The following is a 9,543-nucleotide window of genomic DNA, read 5'->3' on the forward strand; positions in this document are numbered from 1 at the left end:
GCCAGGGCTACACCCTGTATAGTCTCTAGGGAGGATCTCTCCTTGCATCTTCCTAGCTTTTGATGGTTGCAGGTAACCTTTGGTGTTCCTTAACTTGTAGTTTCTTCAGCCCAGTGACATGGCCACCTTCCTTGTTGTGTCTTCAGATCATTTCCCTCTGTGTGCGTCTGTCTCTGTGTCCAAACTCCCCCTTTTTATTAGGACGTCAGTCATACTGGGTTACAATCTACCCTAATGATTTTATTTTAACTTGATCACTATTGCAAAGACCCTTTTTCTGAATAAGTTTATGTTCTGAAGTACTAGGGGGTTGGTTAGGACTTCAACATATCTTTTGCGGGGGTATCCAGTTTAACCTATAACATAGATTTAAGACTGGAAAGGGAGGTTGGGAATCATTCATTCAGTAAACATTACCAGTCACAGACCATGTGCTAAATATTTTTCTGGAGAAAAAATAGTTCCTGTAAACAAGATGCTCAAACTTATTTGAGCTATGATACAATGAACTTATAGAAATTCAAAGAGCATTGTGTCACTCAGCTATGTAATTGATCACTCCAAACTTGGCGGTTTAAAATAGGAATCATTAGGGGCACCTGGTTGGCTCATTCGGTTGAGCATCTGACTCTTGATTTCAGCTCAGGTCATGATCTCATGGTTCATGAGTTCAAGCTGACAGCACAGAGCCTGCTTGGAATTCTGTCTCCCCCTCTCTGCCCCTCCCTCACTTGTGCTTTCTTTCTCTTTCTCAAAAATAAATAAATATTTTTTAATTAAAAATAAATAAACATTTTAAAACAAAAACAAAAAATGGAGATTTCTAAAAAATAAACATAAAATAGGAATCATTAATTATTGATTATGCATCTGGAGCTCTCCTGGGGGTCAGCTGATCTAGTCTGCATTCATTTGGGGAAGCTGTTTCAAGTATCTCCCATCTTCCTTGGATCAGTGGGCCAGTTGGGACTTGCTCTTCTCCTGACAATGGTGTGGAACAAATGGAAATAAGCAGGGGCTTCACTTCTATTCATACGCCATTGGTCTAAGTAAGACTTGTAGCTGAGCTCAAAGCTTAGAGGGGACAACTGTAAAGTCACATGGCAAAGGAAACAAATAGAGAAAAGGTGAAGAATCGGGGGTGATTTACCATATGGACTCTGCAGTCAAATAGACCCGAAGTCATGTTTGATAAATGGAGATTAGGTAGATGGATAGACAGAGAGATAGGAAGGTAGGTGGATAGATATTAAATCCTTATTTTGGTAGCTGGTACATATCCATTTTAACTTCCTTTATACTAGGCAGTAACTTGCTTTTGTAGAGTGTTTGATGTCAAATTCTGTCCTTTCTTTACTCCTTGTCCTCTTAATCTGTTGTTAATTTGTTGTCAAAGAAGTAAAAATATGACATTTAATTTAAATGATAAGGACTGATAATGGTATAATATTTTCCCAGGAGTATGCTGAGGGACTCTGCCTAACCTGGTGGTGGGTATCACTTAATCCATCACAGTGAGGTAATAATGGTGGAATTTCAGGCATGTCTGACAGACTGGGGGCTAGCCATAATCTTCTCACTAACCTAGATAGGCAGTCACCTACTGCTCCTGTATATAAAGCAATTATGATGCTAAGGATACAAAAAACTCTCTGTGCTTATTTCTCCTTATCAATCATCACCCATTGAGGGTGATGCTAAGGGCTGCCAGGATGCCTTACAGAAATGGAGATTAAATCTAGGCTTTGGGGCCATGTCTACCTCTGTGCTCTGACAACAGCTTTATGTATGCTGTTAGGACTCACTCAGTGTTCTTCCCCCATCATAATAGTCATTAATGTCATCCTCCCACCAGGTGAATGTGTGCTCAGCCTCACTGCCATGGCACCTCCCACAGACCCAAAGTATGAAGACATCTCTGGGCTTCTATTGGCAATTGAATTACGGCATAAAACATACCAATTCTTGATCTGTGAAAAAGGTGAGGATCTGGATGCCACTGTGCTTCATCAGGCAGAAAAACACTTTTGCTTTTATGGAGAAAAAAATTTAAAAGAAGGAATAAATGACTCTTTGTGTTCGCTTCTAATAACTGGCAATTTTTTCCTTTAACTTTAAAAGTAAAGTATGGTCATAGACAATTAGGAAAACTCCAGAAAGATATATAAAAAGAATAAAGACCATCCATAATACCACCACCTGGAGATAATCACAATTAACATGTTAGTGGGTGGGGCACCTGGGTGGCTCAGTCAGTTGAGCATCTGACTTCAGCTCAGGTCATGATCTCACAGCTCATGAGTTCGAACCCCGCGTCCGGCTCTGTGCTGACAGCTCGGAGCCTGGAGCGTGCTTCAGATTCTGTGTCTCCCTCTCTCTCTGCCCCGAACCCACTTGCATTCTGTCTCTGTCCCTCTCAAAAATAAATAAACATTAAAAACAAAAACATTTAAAGGGTTTTTTTCATGTCACCCTTACATGTACATAAATACACATTTTACATAAAATTAGTTCACAGAGAATAAATGGATTATTTTTATTCATCTTTAATATTGTGGACATGAACCCAGGTCATTTTCATTAAATATCTTTGAAGAATGTGATTTTTAAGTGTGTAGGCTAGTCCAACAAATAAATTGATGCCTTTTCACTTTATATTTCAGGTTATGACATTTGCTATCCATGAGTCAAAACTCAAGGCCTAATTTTAAGGATATTCATTGCTAAGATGTTAAGCTTCCACTTTCAATGTTTGCCATAACCTATGTCCCTCAGGAAGTGGAGCCTGTGGCAGAGGGTATGTGTGCTATTAATTTATTGGGAACACAATTCAAGGAAGCAAGAGTTGGGGGGGGGGGCAGGGACGGGGACAAGGAGAGAGAAGCAGAGAAGGAAGGAGAGCCCACACAAATGCATTATCAGGCTGATCCCCACAGTACTGTCCAGGAAGCTGTATAACCAGACCCTCAAGATCATCCGTAGGAAGATGGGAAAGAAGAGACTTTATCCACAGGTACCCATCTCCCGTTGGACAAAGATTCACAAGAGAGTGTTCATTCTCCTGTACGTCGGGGCTGCACCCACATGGACACCAGGTGGAGTGTCTTGTCTCTGGCCTGAGGCAGTCTGCATGAAGTCGTGGGAGCTGGTACAGAGTGGCAGCTGGAAAACACACAGGCAGATCTCAAGTGGTGTAGAAGAGGTGTCTGCCATAATGCCTCATCTACTCTGCACTTGCAAATTTATAACTATTTAACACACAAAACAAGATATAAAAAAAAACAATAAATGTTATTTAAAAGAAATATTTTACTGTTAGTCTTATGATGTTAGGAGACCAAGGGAAGAGGGAAGAAAACCAGAGGAGAGGGCTGGTGTATCATATCCTGGTAGGGCATTTACAGCCACCTGCCATTTCTTTCCTTGAAAATCCTCCCCAGAATAACCTCTCTGGGATGCCTTTCTCTATTTATTCTCCCTGAATGAGCACTGTCTGCTTGGTGCTCCCCTGGCATTTTTGCACTGTCTTCATACCGTAGTCATGACAGTATTGTAGGGTAGAAATTCCCTAGGATGTTTAACAGGGTAGAAATTTAACAGGGTAGAAATTCCCAAGGATGACTGTTTAGTCTTTTACATATCTGTGTGCACTTAAAATTGTGAAGTGATCGAAAAACAGAAGTTTAGAGCTAAGGGTACTTCATTTCAATACGTAAATCGTATCAAATCCCCATCCTGTAAATAGCAACAGTTGGGACAGTTCCGTGGTCATGGAGATAAATTTGATGTGGCAGTAGGGCCGGGAATAAGGTAGCACAGGTATACAAATGTTTTATCCAATAAATGCTGCTTGATCACCTGCTCATTCATGCTAAGCATGAGCAAGGTATACACAAGAATCAGATACAACTCTTTGTTTCAAAGGTTTAACAGTGGAAAAAGTATTCTCTACATTTGTTAAGAACTCAGAGTGCTCTTTAATAGATACTAATTAGATGTTTACAATAATTTTTTTTTTAATGTTCAGGTATTTTTGAGAAAGAGAGAGAAAGAGAGAAAGTGAGAGGCACACGTAGGGGAGGGGCAGAGAGAGAGGGAGACACAGAACTCAAAGCAGGCTCCGAGCTGTTAGCACAGAGCCTGAGGTGGGGCTTGAACCCGCGAACCGTGAGACCGTGACCTGAGCCCAAGTTGGGTGCTTAAACAACTGAACCACCCAGGCACCCCAATTAGGTGTTTATAATAAACAACTCTGGGGAATGAAGGCTAAGCCTCAGGGCTCCAGAGTAAGATGTAGCTTCAACTTTGGTTTTTCCAGCAGCGGTAGTGGGGTGGGGGGCATTCCAAGCTTCACTTCACTTACATAAAAAGGAGAATAGTGATAAAATGAACAACATTCACTGGGTTGCTCTGAGGATAAAATAATATATGTAAAGCACTTAGCACATTGCCAAACATATAGTAACTCCATGAATGTTAACTGTTTTTATATTGTTCTGGTTTCCCATTGAATTTAAATGCATTGTTCAGGATCATATGCCACAGCCAAGACTGGAACTCCTGTTTTCTGCTTCCTAGTCTAGTGATATTTCCTCTGATATATAACAGGGAGGAGCATGGATGCTGGCTCCAGACTTTCAGCCCTAACATCTAGCACAGCATTTTGCGTGTAATGGATAGTCAGTAAATACTGGTGAATAAGGGACTGGCAGCAGTCTCCAAGTAAAGATTACAGAGTTGCTAATGTATAAATAAAAATAAAATGTATTTCAGTGCTTTGCTTGGCATTGCTTGGGAGCATATTAAAGACACCAAACATAGTTTGTTCTCTTGGTCAGCCATCTGGTGACAAAAAATGTAGGTGCTCAGATCACGAACAATTCCTTCAAGGACACATTTTGCTTGAGCAGAGTGGACCTGTGCACAGAAGTGTTGAGGACATAATTCTAGTTCTCATCATCTAATCAGGTAGAAAGCATGAGGTGATGGGAGTGGCTAAAGGAAGAAAAGGCTTTTTGCTTTGGGCTAAGGAGAGACCTATGGCTGACTCTGGAGCCCAGGCATCTGGGGAGGAGAAGTGGTTCCTGGATCACCAGGGTCTGACTCATGCAGGCAGGAAAGGTGCAAGTTATTGAAGTCCAGCCCAACTGGAACAGAGGGACAGATGCTTCTCTGAGAAAGAGCCAGTGGGATGGAATCCACATCCTGAAAGGTTTACCTGTGCTTATTTTCTGGAAAATAATGGTTCTGGAAAAGCACATTGTTGGAATTTTTTTCTATTTCATAACCTAAGTATGAAATAGAAATATAAGTATAGAATATAAATACCTACAGGGGACTTTCTAGTCACCATTTATTATCTGCTGTATGCCGTGGACTGTATATATATTACCTCATTTAATCCTCAATTCTCTTACTTTCTTGGGGCATTGGAGCTCAGGGTAGGGGATTTGTTTGTTTTGCTCACCACTATATCCCTGGTGCCTAAAACAGTGCCTGGAAGAGAAGGTTCTCAACAGTTTTTGCTGAATGTCTGAAAAGAATAGAGAACACCATCCAAACCTAGAGCTCAGAAGGGTTAAGTGACTCACACGTGCTTGACAGTAGGGGGCGGAGGCTGGAACCCAGATCCACCAGCAAGTCCTGCCCTCTCAGCCACTGCCCAGTGTTGCCCAGCCTTCCCGTTTCAAAGCGGATCACACACCGCCACCATTGGTGCCCTCAACACTACCTTCATCTTGTCACTTCTGAATTAAAAATCCTCAATGTCTCTCAGCTGCCTTAATGTGACATTCAGACTCCCTTGCCTAGCATCTTGCCCAGGACCTTGAAAATCTGGCTATCTGTCACAGAAAAGTAGCCCAATAGTCTCGCTACCCCTGGAACACGGTTTATGCATTTCTTCTCAATCTTACTCCCTTTATATATGTCATTGGACATTACCAATTCCTCCTGCCCACCTCTCTGGATCCCCTCCTGTCCTTCAGGGTTCAGCAAAAGTTGAACCTCTTCCATGAAGCTTTTCTGACTATCTCCGTGTGCAGTAATTTCTCATTTCCCAGAAATTAAAAATTGCTCATCATGCGCCCTACTCTCTGGGCAGTTGGATAATGTTCCTTATGATTCTGGTCTTGGTTGTGTTCCTAACTGGTCTTTGTTATACTGCTATGTCACTACAACTCAAGTGTAAGCATACTGAGAGCAAGGAACTTGGCCAGAAGCAAGCAAAGCAAATACTATATCTAACATATAAGAATTATAGGTTGAATGGTTAATGCAACTAAATATTTTAGGTTATGCTAGCTAGATGGCATATGTTTATATATACTTATATATATATATGTAATATATATGTTATGTATGCTATGATATGTTTTATCATGTTACATGTATGTTATATGTGTGTAAGGTTATTGATTTAGAACAAAAAAGGGCTCTCTTATCCTGATACTGTAAAATATCCCTTCCCTTTCCCGTTCCTTTGCTTCCTCATCCTTTTTGGTTGGGAGGGTCCTTATGGGTCCCTGTCACAAGGCAGAGACTGCCAATGTTGGACGATAGCATGCAGGGTCAGAGACTTTGTGAGACAAATGCAGGTTTGAGGCTGGACTGGAGTTCAAAGATTCTGGCCAAGATTTCAGGCGGGCTCCCTTAAGAACTATGGACATTTGAGTAGCAGATTATGCTGCAAGATGACTGCTGATGCAGTTTCTCAGTGACTTCAACAGGGACATGAAGGAGTGCCACTCAACATGCCAAGCCAAATTAGGGATTGGCACTGTGAAAAGCAAGGGTTAGAAAAGATTGTTATTTCTCAACCCTTGTTAATGCAAAACCACAATGATATGCTTCTTATACTTAAGATGGAAGGACCATTCAGACTAAATACGACTGTTTCTTCCAAGTTAATCAATTGCTAGGCAAATGCTAATAAATCTGACGAAATACATGCTGTGTTAGAGGGGTGGTAGGGAGAAGCCATCTCATTCCTGCACTGGTGCAGGCTGCCACAATATGTAAAAAGCCTGCCCAAGTCTGTTCTCAGAAGGGCCATTTCTAACCCCTTTGGGGTAAGAGAATGATTTGTGCTGAGCAATCGCTCAGCAGCTCTTTCTATTCCCAGAGGAATCCAGTTGCTAGCACCAAGGGAAAACACATACCACGGGGAAAAAAAAAAAAACCCTGAAGACTGCTCAGGAAGCAGACTGGGGCCCCTACACCCTGAGAGACAGAGACAAACTCCTGAGATCCTAGGCTGTTCTGGAAAGGTCCTTTATTAGTTGTTCACTTAAAAAAAAATGGTCCCCCTTTCTCTGAACAACAAAGGCAAGTTAGGGACCTAGAGACTCTCTGACAGGGAAAGCCCCTCTGGAAAGGCAGCAGGGTAAGTATTCGGCTACATCAAATTACTGCTGACTTGTGTTCTCCAGCACGGTAGAGGTGACTAGATACAAATAGCGCGGGTGTAGGCTCTTTGAGGCAGGACTGTGTTGCATTAACCTGTATGCCCTCTGCTTCTGGAACATAATAGGCACTCATGAGTGTTTATGGAATGCATTTATGCTTGCGCAAGTCAACAAATGGGCTAATAAATGAACAAAGGTAGTTGTCTTTTTCTATCTTGGATCTTATTGAGTATTAGTCCAAGATTATCAGAATGTTGTTACAAATCCTCTACTGTAGCACTCAAATTTACAGTAATTAAAGACTAATGCTTCCAGAATTCTCTATAGCTTCCAAATATTCTAACCATAATGGACTAAAAGCATGCATGTTTACTCAAAGTTTTAGAATAAAACACTGCACTCCCTGCTAAAAAAAAAAAAAAAAAAAAAAAAAAAAAGAAAAAAAAAACAACTATGCAATTATGATGTGACCTCTAAGTGTTATTTGTCAATATCGAGACCGGGCCAGCTTCCTTGACTGTGACCACTAATAAAAACACACTGTGTGCTACTACCTCTGGGAGCTGAAGGATGTTCAACAGATTTGCAGGAGATTTTCACACTGCTGTGGCCTCTCTGCTAGCTTCCAGGAGCAGCGCTCCAATACCTTGTAATGCCATTACTGTCACTCCCAGACAAGCTCAGAAATATGTACTGAGAAATGAAATTTTCTTCAGACATTCCTTCACCGAAGCCTTCCAACTCAGAGAGATAGAAGGTTCTATCAGGCGAGTCGATTTTGTCTTAAAGGCAAATAAAAAGTTATTGGCACGAGGTTTCAAATATCGCAGGGAAAGTAATACTTGTAGCATGGCTTAAAAAAAAAAAGGTTACTAGTTTGTTTTAGGCGAAACCTGGAGAAAATGAAAATACTTTCTGTGTAACTCCTTAAGCATTCTTTCATTTTTGGAGATGCCTAATCCATGTAAGTAATCTGATTACTTCTTAAAACCCAAAGGATTACTTGTAATCACTTGCCTCAAAATTCCCGTCTGAAGGTTTCAGAAATTGTGTGCCCCGGTGACTCCGACGGCAACAATATACGTGAAAGCAACACACTTAAATCGTGCACAACTGCACTTGATGTTGACAGGAAAATCAAAGGTGCTGAGGTGACCTGCCCCACATCCCCTGCTGTGATTCCAACAATGGGGAAAGACACCCAAAGTGGACCCAATGCTGGGCTGGAAAGCACTTCCTTCTCTCACTCACATGCCACGTCATAGTAGCATCAATTGTAGTAATGAGGGTGTAGGAAAGAACCCTGTGAAAGGGCCAAGTAGATGCAGGTACCGATTCTGTTTCCTTCCTGAGTGGTTCATTTCCCCTCCCTGGCAGGTCTCTGGTTGGCTTCAACCTGAGGGGAACAGACTAGAATGCTTTTAGGATACTTTGGATGGTTTTGCCACCAGCTGTGCTTACCTAAGCAAAATGAATTGGTTAATTGAAGCAATTACCTGGCAATTCAAGTCCAAACACCTCCCCATGAGAAGCAAAGGAGGATAATTTGGAGTATTTGCCAAATTAGGCTAACTGAATACATCCTGAGCACCCATTTAAAGGTTGAGTTAAAGAAGTGTGGCATTTCTGTCTTTGGGGACACAAAATCAGGCTTCACATGGGCTTACTCAGAACTGTGAGCACACGTGTATATGTTAAGAGTAATACAGGAATTAAAATTCAAAAACTTTTAAAAAGTACACCTGAAACTAATATAACACTATATGTTCACTATAGTGGAATTAATTTTTTTTTAATTAAAAAAACAAAAAAAAGAGGCGCGCCTGGGTGACTCCATCAGCTGAGGTCTGACTCTTGATTTCGACTGAGGTCATGATCCCAGGTCGTGGGATTGAGCCCCATGTTGGGCTCTGTGCTGAGCATGGAGTCTGCTTGGGATATTCTCTCTCTCTCTCTCTCTCTCTCTCTCTCTGTCTCTCTCTGCCCCCCTCCCTGCCCCTCTCCTCTCCCTCACTCTCACTCTCTCTCTCTCAAATTAAAAAAAATAATGAAATAAAATGTTTTTTGAAAAAAGAAAGAGTGAGGAAGATCTAGGCTAATGGCTCTCAAATTTTAGTGAGCATCAGAGTCACCAGAA

At 41.4% G+C, this 9,543-nt stretch overlaps 1 long non-coding RNA gene across 2 annotated transcripts in view; it reads left to right on the forward strand.

Moving 5' to 3' along the window:
* Nucleotides 1-3,250, forward strand: part of LOC132661158 (uncharacterized) — a 33,454-nt gene extending 30,204 nt beyond the window's left edge. Inside the window, exons 3-5 of one of the 2 annotated variants that reach the window (XR_009602089.3) lie at nt 1,856-1,981; nt 2,664-2,797; nt 3,014-3,250. This is a non-coding gene — a long non-coding RNA (uncharacterized LOC132661158). Of the gene's footprint in view, nt 1-1,855; nt 2,071-2,663; nt 2,798-3,013 lie in introns of those variants that run through there. The other variant, XR_009602088.3, reaches the window with a different exon arrangement.
* The last annotated feature ends 6,293 nt before the right edge of the window (nt 3,251-9,543 follow it).

The sequence above is a fragment of the Panthera onca genome, chromosome D1 (genome assembly GCF_046562875.1).
Source record: "Panthera onca isolate mPanOnc1 chromosome D1, mPanOnc1 haplotype 2, whole genome shotgun sequence".
In the NCBI taxonomy this organism is placed as follows: domain Eukaryota; kingdom Metazoa; phylum Chordata; class Mammalia; order Carnivora; family Felidae; genus Panthera; species Panthera onca.